Below are 21,049 nucleotides of genomic sequence, written 5' to 3' on the forward strand. Positions count from 1 at the left end.
CTTTGTGATGAGTGAATTCTACTCACAGAGTTGAACCTTCTTTGTGATAGAAGAGTTTTGAAACTCTCTTTTTGTAGAATCTGCAAGTGCACATTTGGAACTGTTGGAGGCCAACGCTGGAAAGGAAACATCCTCACGTAGAAACTAGACAGAAGAATTCTCAGAAATTTGCTTGTGACGAGTGCATTCAACTCACAGACTTGAAGCTTTCTTTTGAAAGAGCAGTTTTGGAACACTCCTTTTGTAGGATCTGCTAGTGTATATTTTGAGCGCTGTGAGGCCTATGCTGGGAAATGATATATCTTCACCTAAAAACTAGACGGAAGCATTCTCAGAAACTTCTGTGTGATGAGTGCATTCAACTCACAGACTTGAACGTTCCTTTTGATAGAACAGTTTTGAAACACTCCTTTTGTAGAATCCGCAAGTGTTTATTTCGAGTGCTTGGGGGCCTATGCTGGAAAAGGAAATGTCTTCAAATAACAACTACACAGAAGCATTCTCAGAAACTTCTTTGTGATGAGTGCATTCAACTCACAGACTTGAACCTTCCTTTTGAAAGAGCAGCTTTGAAACACTCTTTTTGTAGAATCTGCAAGTGGATATTTGGAGCGCTTTGAGGCCTATGCTGGGAAATGAAATATCTTCTCCTAAAAACTAGACAGAAGCATTCTCAGAAACTTCTGTGTGATGAGTGCATTCAACTCACAGTCTTGAACACTGCTTTTGATAGAGCAGTTTGGAAACACTCCTTTTGTAAAATCTGCAAGTGTTTATTTGGAGCGCATTGAGGCCTATCCTGGAAAAGGAAATATCTTCACATAATAACTAGACAGAAGCATTCTCAGAAACTTCTTTGTGATGAGTGCAGTCTACTCACAGAGTTGAACCTTCTTTGTGATAGAAGAGTTTTCAAACTCTCTTTTTGTAGAATCTGCAAGTGCACATTTGGAACTGTTGGAGGCCAACGCTGGAAAAGGAAACATCCTCACTTAGAAACTAGAGAGAAGCATTCTCAGAAACTTGCTTGTGACGAGTGCATTCAACTCACAGACTTGAAGTTTCTTTTGAAAGAGCAGTTTTGGAACACTCTTTTTGTAGAATCTGCTAGTGTATATTTGGAGCGCTGTGAGGCCTATGCTGGGAAATGAAATAACTTCAACTAAAAACTAGACGGAAGCATTCTCAGAAACTTCTGTGTGATGAGTGCATTCAACTCACAGACTTGAATGTTCCTTTTGATAGAACAGTTTTGAAACACTCCTTTTGTACAATCTGCAAGTGTTTATTTCGAGTGCTTGGAGGCCTATGCTGGAAAAGGTAATGTCTTCAAATAACAACTACACAGAAGCATTCTCAGAAACTTCTTTGTGATGAGTGCATTCAACTCACAGACTTGAACCTTCCTTTTGAAAGAGCAGCTTTGAAACACTCTTTTTGTAGAATCTGCAAGTGGATATTTGGAGCGCTTTGAGGCCTATGCTGGGAAATGGAGTATCTTCTCCTAAAAACTAGACAGAAGCATTCTCAGAAACTTCTGTGTGATGAGTGCATTCAACTCACAGACTTGAACATTGCTTTTGATAGAGCAGTTTGGAAACACTCCTTTTGTAAAATCTGCAAGTGTTTATTTGGAGCGCTTTGAGGCCTATCCTGGAAAAGGAAATATCTTCACATAATAACTAGACAGAAGCATTCTCAGAAACTTCTTTGTGATGAGTGCCTTCTACTCACAGAGTTGAACCTTCTTTGTGATAGAAGAGTTTTCAAACTCTCTTTTTGTAGAATCTGCAAGTGCACATTTGGAACTGTTGGAGGTCAACGCTGGAAAAGGAAACATCCTCACATAGAAACTAGACAGAAGCATTCTCAGAAACTTGCTTGTGACGAGTGCATTCAACTCACAGACTTGAACCTTTCTTTTGAAAGAGCAGTTTTGGAACACTCTTTTTGTAGAATCTGCTAGTGTATATTTGGAGCGCTGTGAGGCCTATGCTGGGAAATGAAATATCTTCACCTAAAAACTAGACGGAAGCATTCTCAGAAACTTCTGTGTGATGAGTGCATTCAACTCACAGACTTGAATGTTCCTTTTGATAGAACAGTTTTGAAACACTCCTTTTGTACAATCTGCAAGTGTTTATTTCGAGTGCTTGGAGGCCTATGCTGGAAAAGGAAGTGTCTTCAAATAACAACTACACAGAAGCATTCTCAGAAACTTCTTTGTGATGAGTGCATTCAACTCACAGACTTGAACCTTCCTTTTGAAAGAGCAGTTTTGAAACACTCTTTTTGTAGAATCTGCAAGTGGATATTTGGAGCGCTTTGAGGCCTATGCTGGGAAATGAAATATCTTCTCCTAAAAACTAGACAGAAGCATTCTCAGAAACTTCTGTGTGATGAGTGCATTCAACTCACAGACTTGAACATTGCTTTTGATAGAGCAGTTTGGAAACACTCCTTTTGTAAAATCTGCAAGTGTTTATTTGGAGCGCTTTGAGGCCTATCCTGGAAAAGGAAATATCTTCACATAATAACTAGACAGAAGCATTCTCAGAAACTTCTTTGGATGAGTGCATTCTACTCACAGAGTTGAACCTTCTTTGGGATAGAAGAGTTTTCAAACTCTCTTTTTGTAGAATCTGCAAGTGCACATTTGGAACTGTTGGAGGCCAACGCTGGAAAAGGAAACATCCTCACATAGAAACTAGACAGAAGCATTCTCAGAAACTTGCTTGTGACGAGTGCATTCAACTCACAGACTTGAACCTTTCTTTTGAAAGAGCAGTTTTGGAACACTCTTTTTGTAGAATCTGCTAGTGTATATTTGGAGCGCTGTGAGGCCTATGCTGGGAAATGAAATATCTTCACCTAAAAACTAGACGGAAGCATTCTCAGAAACATCTGTGTGATGAGTGCATTCAACTCACAGACTTGAACGTTCCTTTTGATAGAACAGTTTTGAAACACTCCTTTTGTAGAATCTGCAAGTGTTTATTTCGAGTGCTTGGGGGCCTATGCTGGAAAAGGAAATGTCTTCAAATAACAACTACACAGAAGCATTCTCAGAAACTTCTTTGTGATGAGTGCATTCAACTCACAGACTTGAACCTTCCTTTTGAAAGAGCAGCTTTGAAACACTCTTTTTGTAGAATCTGCAAGTGGATATTTGGAGCGCTTTGAGGCCTATCCTGGGAAATGAAATATCTTCTCCTAAAAACTAGACAGAAGCATTCTCAGAAACTTCTGTGTGATGAGTGCATTCAACTCACAGTCTTGAACACTGCTTTTGATAGAGCAGTTTGGAAACACTCCTTTTGTAAAATCTGCAAGTGTTTATTTGGAGCGCATTGAGGCCTATCCTGGAAAAGGAAATATCTTCACATAATAACTAGACAGAAGCATTCTCAGAAACTTCTTTGTGATGAGTGCATTCTACTCACAGAGTTGAACCTTCTTTGTGATAGAAGAGTTTTCAAACTCTCTTTTTGTAGAATCTGCAAGTGCACATTTGGAACTGTTGGAGGCCAACGCTGGAAAAGGAAACATCCTCACATAGAAACTAGACAGAAGCATTCTCAGAAACTTGCTTGTGACGAGTGCATTCAACTCACAGACTTGAACCTTTCTTTTGAAAGAGCAGTTTCGGAACACTCTTTTTGTAGAATCTGCTAGTGTATATTTGGAGCGCTGTGAGGCCTATGCTGGGAAATGAAATATCTTCACCTAAAAACTAGACGGAAGCATTCTCAGAAACTTCTGTGTGATGAGTGCATTCAACTCACAGAATTGAATGTTCCTTTTGATAGAACAGTTTTGAAACACTCCTTTTGTACAATCTGCAAGTGTTTATTTCGAGTGCTTGGAGGCCTATCCTGGAAAAGGAAGTGTCTTCAAATAACAACTACACAGAAGCATTCTCAGAAACTTCTTTGTGATGAGTGCATTCAACTCACAGACTTGAACCTTCCTTTTGAAAGAGCAGTTTTGAAACACTCTTTGTAGAATCTGCAAGTGGATATTTGGAGCGCTTTGAGGCCTATGCAGGGAAATGAAATATCTTCTCCTAAAAACTAGACAGAAGCATTCTCAGAAACTTCTGTGTGATGAGTGCATTCAACTCACAGACTTGAACATTGCTTTTGATAGAGCAGTTTGGAAACACTCCTTTTGTAAAATCTGCAAGTGTTTATTTGGAGCGCTTTGAGGCCTATCCTGGAAAAGGAAATATCTTCACATAATAACTAGACAGAAGCATTCTCAGAAACTTCTTTGGATGAGTGCATTCTACTCACAGAGTTGAACCTTCTTTGGGATAGAAGAGTTTTCAAACTCTCTTTTTGTAGAATCTGCAAGTGCACATTTGGAACTGTTGGAGGCCAACGCTGGAAAAGGAAACATCCTCACATAGAAACTAGACAGAAGCATTCTCAGAAACTTGCTTGTGACGAGTGCATTCAACTCACAGACTTGAACCTTTCTTTTGAAAGAGCAGTTTTGGAACACTCTTTTTGTAGAATCTGCTAGTGTATATTTGGAGCGCTGTGAGGCCTATGCTGGGAAATGAAATATCTTCACCTAAAAACTAGACGGAAGCATTCTCAGAAACTCCTGTGTGATGAGTGCATTCAACTCACAGACTTGAACGTTCCTTTTGATAGAACAGTTTTGAAACACTCCTTTTGTAGAATCTGCAAGTGTTTATTTCGAGTGCTTGGGGGCCTATGCTGGAAAAGGAAATGTCTTCAAATAACAACTACACAGAAGCATTCTCAGAAACTTCTTTGTGATGAGTGCATTCAACTCACAGACTTGAACCTCCTTTTGAAAGAGCAGCTTTGAAACACTCTTTTTGTAGAATCTGCAAGTGGATATTTGGAGCGCTTTGAGGCCTATGCTGGGAAATGAAATATCTTCTCCTAAAAACTAGACAGAAGCATTCTCAGAAACTTCTGTGTGATGAGTGCATTCAACTCACAGACTTGAACACTGCTTTTGATAGAGCAGTTTGGAAACACTCCTTTTGTAAAATCTGCAAGTGTTTATTTGGAGCGCTTTGAGGCCTATCCTGGAAAAGGAAATATCTTCACATAATAACTAGACAGAAGCATTCTCAGAAACTTCTTTGTGATGAGTGCATTCTACTCACAGAGTTGAACCTTCTTTGTGATGGAAGAGTTTTCAAACTCTCTTTTTGTAGAATCTGCAAGTGCACATTTGGAACTGTTGGAGGCCAACGCTGGAAAAGGAAACATCCTCACATAGAAACTAGACAGAAGCATTGTCAGAAACTTGCTTGTGACGAGTGCATTCAACTCACAGACTTGAACTTTTCTTTTGAAAGAGCAGTTTTGGAACACTCTTTTTGTAGAATCTGCTAGTGTATATTTGGAGCGCTGTGAGGCCTATGCTGGGAAATGAAATATCTTCACCTAAAAACTAGACGGAAGCATTCTCAGAAAACTCTGTGTGATGAGTGCATTCAACTCACAGACTTGAACGTTCCTTTTGATAGAACAGTTTTGAAACACTCCTTTTTTAGAATCTGCAAGTCTTTATTTCGAGCGCTTGGAGGCCTATGCTGGAAAAGGAAATGTCTTCAAATAACAACTACACAGAAGCATTCTCAGAAACTTCTTTGTGATGAGCGCATTCAACTCACAGACTTGAACCTTCCTTTTGAAAGAGCAGCTTTGAAACACTCTTTTTGTAGAATCTGCAAGTGGATATTTGGAGCGCTTTGAGGCCTATGCTGGGAAATGAAATATCTTCTCCTAAAAACTAGACAGAAGCATTCTCAGAAACTTCTGTGTGATGAGTGCATTCAACTCACAGACTTGAACATTGCTTTTGATAGAGCAGTTTGGAAACACTCCTTTTGTAAAATCTGCAAGTGTTTATTTGGAGCGCTTTGAGGCCTATCCTGGAAAAGGAAATATCTTCACATAATAACTAGACAGAAGCATTCTCAGAAACTTCTTTGTGATGAGTGCATTCTACTCACAGAGCTGAACCTTCTTTGTGATAGAAGAGTTTTCAAACTCTCTTTTTGTAGAATCTGCAAGTGCACATTTGGAACTGTTGGAGGCCAACGCTGGAAAAGGAAACATCCTCACATAGAAACTAGACAGAAGCATTCTCAGAAACTTGCTTGTGACGAGTGCATTCAACTCACAGACTTGAACCTTTCTTTTGAAAGAGCAGTTTTGGAACACTCTTTTTGTAGAATCTGCTAGTGTATATTTGGAGCGCTGTGAGGCCTATGCTGGGAAATGAAATATCTTCACCTAAAAACTAGACGGAAGCATTCTCAGAAACTTCTGTGTGAGGAGTGCTTTCAACTCACAGACTTGAACGTTCCTTTTGATAGAACAGTTTTGAAACACTCCTTTTGTAGAATCTGCAAGTGTTTATTTCGAGTGCTTGGAGGCCTATGATGGAAAAGGAAATGTCTTCAAATAACAACTACACAGAAGCATTCTCAGAAACTTCTTTGTGATGAGTGCATTCAACTCACAGACTTGAACCTTCCTTTTGAAAGAGCAGTTTTGAAACACTCTTTTTGTAGAATCTGCAAGTGGATATTTGGAGCGCTTTGAGGCCTATGCTGGGATATGAAATATCTTCTCCTAAAAACTAGACAGAAGCATTCTGAGAAACTTCTGTGTGATGAGTGCATTCAACTCACAGACTTGAACATTGCTTTTGATAGAGCAGTTTGGAAACACTCCTTTTGTAAAATCTGCAAGTGTTTATTTGGAGCGCTTTGAGGGCTATCCTGGAAAAGGAAATATCGTCACATAATAACTAGACAGAAGCATTCTCAGAAACTTCTTTGTGATGAGTGCATTCTACTCACGGAGTTGAACCTTCTTTGTGATAGAAGAGTTTTCAATCTCTCTTTCTGTAGAATCTGCAAGTGCACATTTGGAACTGTTGGACGCCAACGCTGGAAAAGGAAACATCCTCACATAGAAACTAGACAGAAGCATTCTCAGAAACTTGCTTGTGACGAGTGCATTCAACTCACAGACTTGAACCTTTCTTTTGAAAGAGCAGTTTTGGAACACTCTTTTTGTAGAATCTGCTAGTGTATATTTGGAGCGCTGTGAGGCCTATGCTGGGAAATGAAATATCTTCACCTAAAAACTAGACGGAAGCATTCTCAGAAACTTCTGTGTGATGAGTGCATTCAACTCACAGACTTGAACGTTCCTTTTTATAGAACAGTTTTGAAACACTCCTTTGTAGAATCTGAATGTGTTTCTTTCGAGTGCTTGGAGGCCTATGCTGGAAAAGGAAATGTCTTCAAATAACAACTACACAGAAGCATTCTCAGAAACTTCTTTGTGATGAGTGCATTCAACTCACAGACTTGAACCTTCCTTTTGAAAGAGCAGCTTTGAAACACTCTTTTTGTAGAATCTGCAAGTTGATATTTGGAGCACTTTGAGGCCTATGCTGGGAAATGAAATATCTTCTCCTAAAAACTAGACATAAGAATTCTCAGAAACTTCTGTGTGATGAGTGCATTCATCTCACAGACTTGAACACTGCTTTTGATAGAGCAGTTTGGAAACACACCTTTTGTAAAATCTGCAAGTGTTTATTTGGAGCGCTTTGAGGCCTATCCTGGAAAAGGAAATATCTTCACATAATAATTAGACCGAAGCACTCTCAGAAACTACTTTGTGATGAGTGCATTCTACTCACAGAGTTGAACCTTCTTTGTGATAGAAGACTTTTCAAACTCTCTTTTTGTAGAATCTGCAAGTGCACATTTTGAACTGTTGGAGGCCAATGCTGGAAAAGGAAATATCCTCACATAGAAACTAGACAGAAGCATTCTCAGAATGTTGCTTGGACGAGTGCATTCAACTCACAGACTTGAACCTTACTTTTGAAAGAGCAGTTTTGGAACACTCTTTTTGTAGAATCTGCTAGTGTATATTTGGAGCGCTGTGAGGCCTATGCTGGGAAATGAAATATCTTCACCTAAAAACTAGACGGAAGCATTCTCAGAAACTTCTGTGTGATGAGTGCATTCAACTCACAGACTTGAACGTTCCTTTTGATAGAACAGTTTTGAAACACTCCTTTTGTACAATCTGCAAGTGTTTATTTCGAGCGCTTGGGGGTCTATGCTGGAAAAGGAAATGTCTTCAAATAACAACTACACAGAAGCATTCTCAGAAACTTCTTTGTGATGAGTGCCTTCAACTCACAGAGTTGAACCTTCCTTTTGAAAGAGCAGTTTTGAAACACTCTTTTTGTAGAATCTGAAAGTGGATATTTGGAGCGCTTTGAGGCCTATGCTGGGAAATGAAATATCTTCTCCTAAAAACTAGACAGAAGCATTCTCAGAAACTTCTGTGTGATGAGTGCATTCAACTCACAGACTTGAACATTGCTTTTGATAGAGCAGTTTGGAAACACTCCTTTTGTAAAATCTGCAAGTGTTTATTTGGAGCGCTTTGAGGCCTATCCTGGAAAAGGAAATATCTTCACATAATAACTAGACAGAAGCATTCTCAGAAACTTCTGTGTGATGAGTGCATTCAACTCACAGACTTGAACACTGCTTTTGATAGAGCAGTTTGGAAACACTCCTTTTGTAAAATCTGCAAGTGTTTATTTGGAGCGCTTTGAGGCCTATCCTGGAAAAGGAAATATCTTCACATAATAACTAGACAGAAGCATTCTCAGAAACTTCTTTGTGATGAGTGCATTCTACTCACTGAGCTGAACCTTCTTTGTGATAGAAGAGTTTTCAAACTCTCTTTTTGTAGAATCTGCAAGTGCACATTTGGAACTGTTGGAGGCCAACGCTGGAAAAGGAAACATCCTCACATAGAAACTAGACAGAAGCATTCTCAGAAACTTGCTTGTGACGAGTGCATTCAACTCACAGACTTGAACCTTTCTTTTGAAAGAGCAGTTTTGGAACACTCTTTTTGTAGAATCTGCTAATGGATATTTGGAGCGCTGTGAGGCCTATGCTGGGAAATGAAATATCTTCACCTAAAAACTAGACGGAAGCGTTCTGAGAAACTTCTGTGTGATGAGTGCATTCAACTCACAGACTTGAACGTTCCTTTTTATAGAACAGTTCTGAAACACTCCTTTTGTAGAATCTGCAAGTGTTTCTTTCGAGTGCTTGGAGGCCTATGCTGGAAAAGGTAATGTCTTCAAATAACAACTACACAGAAGCATTCTCAGAAACTTCTTTGTGATGAGTGCATTCAACTCACAGACTTGAACCTTCCTTTTGAAAGAGCAGCTTTGAAACACTCTTTTTGTAGAATCTGCAAGGGGATATTTGGAGCGCTTTGAGGCCTATGCTGGGAAATGGAGTATCTTCTCCTAAAAACTAGACAGAAGCATTCTCAGAAACTTCTGTGTGATGAGTGCATTCAACTCACAGACTTGAACATTGCTTTTGATAGAGCAGTTTGGAAACACTCCTTTTGTAAAATCTGCAAGTGTTTATTTGGAGTGCTTTGAGGCCTATCCTGGAAAAGGAAATATCTTCACATAATAACTAGACAGAAGCATTCTCAGAAACTTCTTTGTGATGAGTGCATTCTACTCACAGAGCTGAACCTTCTTTGTGATAGAAGAGTTTTCAAACTCTCTTTTTGTAGAATCTGCAAGTGCACATTTGGAACTGTTGGAGGCCAACGCTGGAAAAGGAAACATCCTCACATAGAAACTAGACAGAAGCATTCTCAGAAACTTGCTTGTGACGAGTGCATTCAACTCACAGACTTGAACCTTTCTTTTGAAAGAGCAGTTTTGGAACACTCTTTTTGTAGAATCTGGTAGTGTATATTTGGAGCGCTGTGAGGCCTATGCTGGGAAATGAAATATCTTCACCTAAAAACTAGACGGAAGCATTCTCAGAAACTTCTGTGTGAGGAGTGATTTCAACTCACAGACTTGAACGTTCCTTTTGATAGAACAGTTTTGAAACACTCCTTTTGTAGAATCTGCAAGTGTTTATTTCGAGTGCTTGGAGGCCTATGCTGGAAAAGGAAATGTCTTCAAATAACAACTACACAGAAGCATTCTCAGAAACTTCTTTGTGATGAGTGCATTCAACTCACAGACTTGAACCTTCCTTTTGAAAGAGCAGTTTTGAAACACTCTTTTTGTAGAATCTGCAAGTGGATATTTGGAGCGCTTTGAGGCCTATGCTGGGATATGAAATATCTTCTCCTAAAAACTAGACAGAAGCATTCTCAGAAACTTCTGTGTGATGAGTGCATTCAACTCACAGACTTGAACATTGCTTTTGATAGAGCAGTTTGGAAACACTCCTTTTGTAAAATCTGCAAGTGTTTATTTGGAGCGCTTTGAGGGCTATCCTGGAAAAGGAAATATCGTCACATAATAACTAGACAGAAGCATTCTCAGAAACTTCTTTGTGATGAGTGCATTCTACTCACGGAGTTGAACCTTCTTTGTGATAGAAGAGTTTTCAATCTCTCTTTCTGTAGAATCTGCAAGTGCACATTTGGAACTGTTGGACGCCAACGCTGGAAAAGGAAACATCCTCACATAGAAACTAGACAGAAGCATTCTCAGAAACTTGCTTGTGACGAGTGCATTCAACTCACAGACTTGAACCTTTCTTTTGAAAGAGCAGTTTTGGAACACTCTTTTTGTAGAATCTGCTAGTGTATATTTGGAGCGCTGTGAGGCCTATGCTGGGAAATGAAATATCTTCACCTAAAAACTAGACGGAAGCATTCTCAGAAACTTCTGTGTGATGAGTGCATTCAACTCACAGACTTGAACGTTCCTTTTTATAGAACAGTTTTGAAACACTCCTTTGTAGAATCTGCATGTGTTTCTTTCGAGTGCTTGGAGGCCTATGCTGGAAAAGGAAATGTCTTCAAATAACAACTACACAGAAGCATTCTCAGAAACTTCTTTGTGATGAGTGCATTCAACTCACAGACTTGAACCTTCCTTTTGAAAGAGCAGTTTTGAAACACTCTTTTTGTAGAATCTGCAAGTTGATATTTGGAGCACTTTGAGGCCTATGCTGGGAAATGAAATATCTTCTCCTAAAAACTAGACAGAAGCATTCTCAGAAACTTCTGTGTGATGAGGGCATTCAACTCACAGACTTGAACACTGCTTTTGATAGAGCAGTTTGGAAACACACCTTTTGTAAAATCTGCAAGTGTTTATTTGGAGCGCTTTGAGGCCTATCCTGGAAAAGGAAATATCTTCACATAATAATTAGACCGAAGCACTCTCAGAAACTACTTTGTGATGAGTGCATTCTACTCACAGAGTTGAACCTTCTTTGTGATAGAAGACTTTTCAAACTCTCTTTTTGTAGAATCTGCAAGTGCACATTTTGAACTGTTGGAGGCCAATGCTGGAAAAGGAAATATCCTCACATAGAAACTAGACAGAAGCATTCTCAGAAAGTTGCTTGGACGAGTGCATTCAACTCACAGACTTGAACCTTTCTTTTGAAAGAGCAGTTTTGGAACACTCTTTTTGTAGAATCTGCTAGTGTATATTTGGAGCGCTGTGAGGCCTATGCTGGGAAATGAAATATCTTCACCTAAAAACTAGACGGAATCATTCTCAGAAACTTCTGTGTGATGAGTGCATTCAACTCACAGACTTGAACGTTCCTTTTGATAGAACAGTTTTGAAACACTCCTTTTGTACAATCTGCAAGTGTTTATTTCGAGCGCTTGGGGGTCTATGCTGGAAAAGGAAATGTCTTCAAATAACAACTACACAGAAGCATTCTCAGAAACTTCTTTGTGATGAGTGCCTTCAACTCACAGACTTGAACCTTCCTTTTGAAAGAGCAGTTTTGAAACACTCTTTTTGTAGAATCTGAAAGTGGATATTTGGAGCGCTTTGAGGCCTATGCTGGGAAATGAAATATCTTCTCCTAAAAACTAGACAGAAGCATTCTCAGAAACTTCTGTGTGATGAGTGCATTCAACTCACAGACTTGAACATTGCTTTTGATAGAGCAGTTTGGAAACACTCCTTTTGTAAAATCTGCAAGTGTTTATTTGGAGCGCTTTGAGGCCTATCCTGCAAAAGGAAATATCTTCACATAATAACTAGACAGAAGCATTCTCAGAAACTTCTGTGTGATGAGTGCATTCAACTCACAGACTTGAACACTGCTTTTGATAGAGCAGTTTGGAAACACTCCTTTTGTAAAATCTGCAAGTGTTTATTTGGAGCGCTTTGAGGCCTATCCTGGAAAAGGAAATATCTTCACATAATAACTAGACAGAAGCATTCTCAGAAACTTCTTTGTGAGGAGTGCATTCTACTCACTGAGCTGAACCTTCTTTGTGATAGAAGAGTTTTCAAACTCTCTTTTTGTAGAATCTGCAAGTGCACATTTGGAACTGTTGGAGGCCAACGCTGGAAAAGGAAACATCCTCACATAGAAACTAGACAGAAGCATTCTCAGAAACTTGCTTGTGACGAGTGCATTCAACTCACAGACTTGAACCTTTCTTTTGAAAGAGCAGTTTTGGAACACTCTTTTTGTAGAATCTGCTAGTGGATATTTGGAGCGCTGTGAGGCCTATGCTGGGAAATGAAATATCTTCACCTAAAAACTAGACGGAAGCGTTCTGAGAAACTTCTGTGTGATGAGTGCATTCAACTCACAGACTTGAACGTTCCTTTTTATAGAACAGTTCTGAAACACTCCTTTTGTAGAATCTGCAAGTGTTTCTTTCGAGTGCTTGGAGGCCTATGCTGGAAAAGGTAATGTCTTCAAATAACAACTACACAGAAGCATTCTCAGAAACTTCTTTGTGATGAGTGCATTCAACTCACAGACTTGAACCTTCCTTTTGAAAGAGCAGCTTTGAAACACTCTTTTTGTAGAATCTGCAAGGGGATATTTGGAGCGCTTTGAGGCCTATGCTGGGAAATGAAATATCTTCTCCTAAAAACTAGACAGAAGCATTCTCAGAAACTTCTGTGTGATGAGTGCATTCAACTCACAGACTTGAACATTGCTTTTGATAGAGCAGTTTGGAAACACTCCTTTTGTAAAATCTGCAAGTGTTTATTTGGAGCGCTTTGAGGCCTATCCTGGAAAAGGAAATATCTTCACATAATAACTAGACAGAAGCATTCTCAGAAACTTCTTTGTGATGAGTGCATTCTACTCACAGAGCTGAACCTTCTTTGTGATAGAAGAGTTTTCAAACTCTCTTTTTGTAGAATCTGCAAGTGCACATTTGGAACTGTTGGAGGCCAACGCTGGAAAACGAAACATCCTCACATAGAAACTAGACAGAAGCATTCTCAGAAACTTGCTTGTGACGAGTGCATTCAACTCACAGACTTGAACCTTTCTTTTGAAAGAGCAGTTTTGGAACACTCTTTTTGTAGAATCTGGTAGTGTATATTTGGAGCGCTGTGAGGCCTATGCTGGGAAATGAAATATCTTCACCTAAAAACTAGACGGAAGCATTCTCAGAAACTTCTGTGTGAGGAGTGCTTTCAACTCACAGACTTGAACGTTCCTTTTGATAGAACAGTTTTGAAACACTCCTTTTGTAGAATCTGCAAGTGTTTATTTCGAGTGCTTGGAGGCCTATGCTGGAAAAGGAAATGTCTTCAAATAACAACTACACAGAAGCATTCTCAGAAACTTCTTTGTGATGAGTGCATTCAACTCACAGACTTGAACCTCCCTTTTGAAAGAGCAGTTTTGAAACACTCTTTTTGTAGAATCTGCAAGTGGATATTTGGAGAGCTTTGAGGCCTATGCTGGGATATGAAATATCTTCTCCTAAAAACTAGACAGAAGCATTCTCAGAAACTTCTGTGTGATGAGTGCATTCAACTCACAGACTTGAACATTGCTTTTGATAGAGCAGTTTGGAAACACTCCTTTTGTAAAATCTGCAAGTGTTTATTTGGAGCGCTTTGAGGGCTATCCTGGAAAAGGAAATATCGTCACATAATAACTAGACAGAAGCATTCTCAGAAACTTCTTTGTGATGAGTGCATTCTACTCACGGAGTTGAACCTTCTTTGTGATAGAAGAGTTTTCAATCTCTCTTTCTGTAGAATCTGCAAGTGCACATTTGGAACTGTTGGACGCCAACGCTGGAAAAGGAAACATCCTCACATAGAAACTAGACAGAAGCATTCTCAGAAACTTGCTTGTGACGAGTGCATTCAACTCACAGACTTGAACCTTTCTTTTGAAAGAGCAGTTTTGGAACACTCTTTTTGTAGAATCTGCTAGTGTATATTTGGAGCGCTGTGAGGCCTATGCTGGGAAATGAAATATCTTCACCTAAAAACTAGACGGAAGCATTCTCAGAAACTTCTGTGTGATGAGTGCATTCAACTCACAGACTTGAACGTTCCTTTTTATAGAACAGTTTTGAAACACTCCTTTGTAGAATCTGCATGTGTTTCTTTCGAGTGCTTGGAGGCCTATGCTGGAAAAGGAAATGTCTTCAAATAACAACTACACAGAAGCATTCTCAGAAACTTCTTTGTGATGAGTGCATTCAACTCACAGACTTGAACCTTCCTTTTGAAAGAGCAGTTTTGAAACACTCTTTTTGTAGAATCTGCAAGTGGATATTTGGAGCGCTTTGAGGCCTATGCTGGGAAATTAAATATCTTCTCCTAAAAACTAGACAGAAGCATTCTGAGAAACTTCTGTGTGATGAGTGCATTCAACTCACAGTCTTGAACACTGCTTTTGATAGAGCAGTTTGGAAACACTCCTTTTGTAAAATCTGCAAGTGTTTATTTGGAGCGCTTTGAGGCCTATCCTGGAAAAGGAAATATCTTCACATAATAACTAGACAGAAGCATTCTCAGAAACTTCTTTGTGATGAGTGCATTCTACTCACAGAGCTGAACCTTCTTTGTGATAGAAGAGTTTTCAAACTCTCTTTTTGTAGAATCTGCAAGTGCACATTTGGAACTGTTGGAGGCCAACGCTGGAAAAGGAAACATCCTCACATAGAAACTAGACAGAAGCATTCTCAGAAACTTGCTTGTGACGAGTGCATTCAACTCACAGACTTGAACATTTCTTTTGAAAGAGCAGTTTTGGAACACTCTTTTTATAGAATCTGCTAGTGTATATTTGGAGCGCTGAGAGGCCTATGCTGGGAAATGAAATATCTTCACCTAAAAACTAGACGGAAGCATTCTCAGAAACTTCTGTGTGATGAGTGCATTCAACTCACAGACTTGAACGTTCCTTTTTATAGAACAGTTTTGAAACACTCCTTTTGTAGAATCTGCAAGTGTTTCTTTCGAGTACTTGGAGGCCTATGCTGGAAAAGGAAATGTCTTCAAATAACAACTACACAGAAGCATTCTCAGAAACTTCTTTGTGATGAGTGCATTCAACTCACAGACATGAACCTTCCTTTTGAAAGAGCAGCTTTGAAACACTCTTTTTGTAGAATCTGCAAGTGGATATTTGGAGCGCTTTGAGGCCTATGCTGGGAAATGAAATATTTTCTCCTAAAAACTAGACAGAAGCATTCTCAGAAACTTCTGTGTGATGAGTGCATTCACCTCACAGACTTGAACACTGCTTTTGATAGAGCAGTTTGGAAACACTCCTTTTGTAAAATCTGCAAGTGTTTATTTGGAGCGCTTTGAGGCCTATCCTGGAAAAGGAAATATCTTCACATAATAACTAGACCGAAGCATTCTCAGAAACTACTTTGTGATGAGTGCATTCTACTCACAGAGTTGAACCTTCTTTGTGATAGAAGAGTTTTGAAACTCTCTTTTTGTAGAATCTGCAAGTGCACATTTGGAACTGTTGGAGGCCAACGCTGGAAAGGAAACATTCTCACGTAGAAACTAGACAGAAGAATTCTCAGAAATTTGCTTGTGACGAGTGCATTCAACTCACAGACTTGAAGCTTTCTTTTGAAAGAGCAGTTTTGGAACACTCCTTTTGTAGGATCTGCTAGTGTATATTTGGAGCGCTGTGAGGCCTATGCTGGGAAATGATATATCTTCACCTAAAAACTAGACGGAAGCATTCTCAGAAACTTCTGTGTGATGAGTGCATTCAACTCACAGACTTGAACGTTCCTTTTGATAGAACAGTTTTGAAACACTCCTTTTGTAGAATCTGCAAGTGTTTATTTCGAGTGCTTGGGGGCCTATGCTGGAAAAGGAAATGTCTTCAAATAACAACTACACAGAAGCATTCTCAGAAACTTCTTTGTGATGAGTGCATTCAACTCACAGACTTGAACCTTCCTTTTGAAAGAGCAGCTTTGAAACACTCTTTTTGTAGAATCTGCAAGTGGATATTTGGAGCGCTTTGAGGCCTATGCTGGGAAATGAAATATCTTCTCCTAAAAACTAGACAGAAGCATTCTCAGAAACTTCTGTGTGATGAGTGCATTCAACTCACAGTCTTGAACACTGCTTTTGATAGAGCAGTTTGGAAACACTCCTTTTGTAAAATCTGCAAGTGTTTATTTGGAGCGCATTGAGGCCTATCCTGGAAAAGGAAATATCTTCACATAATAACTAGACAGAAGCATTCTCAGAAACTTCTTTGTGATGAGTGCAGTCTACTCACAGAGTTGAACCTTCTTTGTGATAGAAGAGTTTTCAAACTCTCTTTTTGTAGAATCTGCAAGTGCACATTTGGAACTGTTGGAGGCCAACGCTGGAAAAGGAAACATCCTCACTTAGAAACTAGAGAGAAGCATTCTCAGAAACTTGCTTGTGACGAGTGCATTCAACTCACAGACTTGAAGTTTCTTTTGAAAGAGCAGTTTTGGAACACTCTTTTTGTAGAATCTGGTAGTGTATATTTGGAGCGCTGTGAGGCCTATGCTGGGAAATGAAATAACTTCAACTAAAAACTAGACGGAAGCATTCTCAGAAACTTCTGTGTGATGAGTGCATTCAACTCACAGACTTGAATGTTCCTTTTGATAGAACAGTTTTGAAACACTCCTTTTGTACAATCTGCAAGTGTTTATTTCGAGTGCTTGGAGGCCTATGCTGGAAAAGGTAATGTCTTCAAATAACAACTACACAGAAGCATTCTCAGAAACTTCTTTGTGATGAGTGCATTCAACTCACAGACTTGAACCTTCCTTTTGAAAGAGCAGCTTTGAAACACTCTTTTTGTAGAATCTGCAAGTGGATATTTGGAGCGCTTTGAGGCCTATGCTGGGAAATGGAGTATCTTCTCCTAAAAACTAGACAGAAGCATTCTCAGAAACTTCTGTGTGATGAGTGCATTCAACTCACAGACTTGAACATTGCTTTTGATAGAGCAGTTTGGAAACACTCCTTTTGTAAAATCTGCAAGTGTTTATTTGGAGCGCTTTGAGGCCTATCCTGGAAAAGGAAATATCTTCACATAATAACTAGACAGAAGCATTCTCAGAAACTTCTTTGTGATGAGTGCCTTCTACTCACAGAGTTGAACCTTCTTTGTGATAGAAGAGTTTTCAAACTCTCTTTTTGTAGAATCTGCAAGTGCACATTTGGAACTGTTGGAGGTCAACGCTGGAAAAGGAAACATCCTCACATAGAAACTAGACAGAAGCATTCTCAGAAACTTGCTTGTGACGAGTGCATTCAACTCACAGACTTGAACCTTTCTTTTGAAAGAGCAGTTTCGGAACACTCTTTTTGTAGAATCTGCTAGTGTATATTTGGAGCGCTGTGAGGCCTATGCTGGGAAATGAAATATCTTCACCTAAAAACTAGACGGAAGCATTCTCAGAAACTTCTGTGTGATGAGTGCATTCAACTCACAGACTTGAACATTGCTTTTGATAGAGCAGTTTGGAAACACTCCTTTTGTAAAATCTGCAAGTGTTTATTTGGAGCGCTTTGAGGCCTATCCTGGAAAAGGAAATATCTTCACATAATAACTAGACAGAAGCATTCTCAGAAACTTCTTTGGATGAGTGCATTCTACTCACAGAGTTGAACCTTCTTTGGGATAGAAGAGTTTTCAAACTCTCTTTTTGTAGAATCTGCAAGTGCACATTTGGAACTGTTGGAGGCCAACGCTGGAAAAGGAAACATCCTCACATAGAAACTAGACAGAAGCATTCTCAGAAACTTGCTTGTGACGAGTGCATTCAACTCACAGACTTGAACCTTTCTTTTGAAAGAGCAGTTTTGGAACACTCTTTTTGTAGAATCTGCTAGTGTATATTTGGAGCGCTGTGAGGCCTATGCTGGGAAATGAAATATCTTCACCTAAAAACTAGACGGAAGCATTCTCAGAAACTTCTGTGTGATGAGTGCATTCAACTCACAGACTTGAACGTTCCTTTTGATAGAACAGTTTTGAAACACTCCTTTTGTAGAATCTGCAAGTGTTTATTTCGAGTGCTTGGGGGCCTATGCTGGAAAAGGAAATGTCTTCAAATAACAACTACACAGAAGCATTCTCAGAAACTTCTTTGTGATGAGTGCATTCAACTCACAGACTTGAACCTTCCTTTTGAAAGAGCAGCTTTGAAACACTCTTTTTGTAGAATCTGCAAGTGGATATTTGGAGCGCTTTGAGGCCTATCCTGGGAAATGAAATATCTTCTCCTAAAAACTAGACAGAAGCATTCTCAGAAACTTCTGTGTGATGAGTGCATTCAACTCACAGTCTTGAACACTGCTTTTGATAGAGCAGTTTGGAAACACTCCTTTTGTAAAATCTGCAAGTGTTTATTTGGAGCGCATTGAGGCCTATCCTGGAAAAGGAAATACCTTCACATAATAACTAGACAGAAGCATTCTCAGAAACTTCTTTGTGATGAGTGCATTCTACTCACAGAGTTGAACCTTCTTTGTGATAGAAGAGTTTTCAAACTCTCTTTTTGTAGAATCTGCAAGTGCACATTTGGAACTGTTGGAGGCCAACGCTGGAAAAGGAAACATCTTCACATAGAAACTAGACAGAAGCATTCTCAGAAACTTGCTTGTGACGAGTGCATTCAACTCACAGACTTGAACCTTTCTTTTGAAAGAGCAGTTTCGGAACACTCTTTTTGTAGAATCTGCTAGTGTATATTTGGAGCGCTGTGAGGCCCATGCTGGGAAATGAAATATCTTCACCTAAAAACTAGACGGAAGCATTCTCAGAAACTTCTGTGTGATGAGTGCATTCAACTCACAGAATTGAATGTTCCTTTTGATAGAACAGTTTTGAAACACTCCTTTTGTACAATCTGCAAGTGTTTATTTCGAGTGCTTGGAGGCCTATCCTGGAAAAGGAAGTGTCTTCAAATAACAACTACACAGAAGCATTCTCAGAAACTTCTTTGTGATGAGTGCATTCAACTCACAGACTTGAACCTTCCTTTTGAAAGAGCAGTTTTGAAACACTCTTTGTAGAATCTGCAAGTGGATATTTGGAGCGCTTTGAGGCCTATGCAGGGAAATGAAATATCTTCTCCTAAAAACTAGACAGAAGCATTCTCAGAAACTTCTGTGTGATGAGTGCATTCAACTCACAGACTTGAACATTGCTTTTGATAGAGCAGTTTGGAAACACTCCTTTTGTAAAATCTGCAAGTGTTTATTTGGAGCGCTTTGAGGCCTATCCTGGAAAAGGAAATATCTTCACATAATAACTAGACAGAAGCATTCTCAGAAACTTCTTTGGATGAGTGCATTCTACTCACAGAGTTGAACCTTCTTTGGGATAGAAGAGTTTTCAAACTCTCTTTTTGTAGAATCTGCAAGTGCACATTTGGAACTGTTGGAGGCCAACGCTGGAAAAGGAAACATCCTCACATAGAAACTAGACAGAAGCATTCTCAGAAACTTGCTTGTGACGAGTGCATTCAACTCACAGACTTGAACCTTTCTTTTGAAAGAGCAGTTTTGGAACACTCTTTTTGTAGAATCTGCTAGTGTATATTTGGAGCGCTGTGAGGCCTATGCTGGGAAATGAAATATCTTCACCTAAAAACTAGACGGAAGCATTCTCAGAAACTTCTGTGTGATGAGTGCATTCAACTCACAGACTTGAACGTTCCTTTTGATAGAACAGTTTTGAAACACTCCTTTTGTAGAATCTGCAAGTGTTTATTTCGAGTGCTTGGGGGCCTATGCTGGAAAAGGAAATGTCTTCAAATAACAACTACACAGAAGCATTCTCAGAAACTTCTTTGTGATGAGTGCATTCTACTCACAGAGTTGAACCTTCTTTGTGATGGAAGAGTTTTCAAACTCTCTTTTTGTAGAATCTGCAAGTGCACATTTGGAACTGTTGGAGGCCAACGCTGGAAAAGGAAACATCCTCACATAGAAACTAGACAGAAGCATTGTCAGAAACTTGCTTGTGACGAGTGCATTCAACTCACAGACTTGAACTTTTCTTTTGAAAGAGCAGTTTTGGAACACTCTTTTTGTAGAATCTGCTAGTGTATATTTGGAGCGCTGTGAGGCCTATGCTGGGAAATGAAATATCTTCACCTAAAAACTAGACGGAAGCATTCTCAGAAAACTCTGTGTGATGAGTGCATTCAACTCACAGACTTAAACGTTCCTTTTGATAGAACAGTTTTGAAACACTCCTTTTTTAGAATCTGCAAGTCTTTATTTCGAGCGCTTGGAGGCCTATGCTGGAAAAGGAAATGTCTTCAAATAACAACTACACAGAAGCATTCTCAGAAACTTCTTTGTGATGAGCGCATTCAACTCACAGACTTGAACCTTCCTTTTGAAAGAGCAGCTTTGAAACACTCTTTTTGTAGAATCTGCAAGTGGATATTTGGAGCGCTTTGAGGCCTATGCTGGGAAATGAAATATCTTCTCCTAAAAACTAGACAGAAGCATTCTCAGAAACTTCTGTGTGATGAGTGCATTCAACTCACAGACTTGAACATTGCTTTTGATAGAGCAGTTTGGAAACACTCCTTTTGTAAAATCTGCAAGTGTTTATTTGGAGCGCTTTGAGGCCTATCCTGGAAAAGGAAATATCTTCACATAATAACTAGACAGAAGCATTCTCAGAAACTTCTTTGTGATGAGTGCATTCTACTCACAGAGCTGA

Source organism: Pongo pygmaeus, chromosome 19 (genome assembly GCF_028885625.2).
Source record: "Pongo pygmaeus isolate AG05252 chromosome 19, NHGRI_mPonPyg2-v2.0_pri, whole genome shotgun sequence".
Lineage (NCBI taxonomy): Eukaryota > Metazoa > Chordata > Mammalia > Primates > Hominidae > Pongo > Pongo pygmaeus.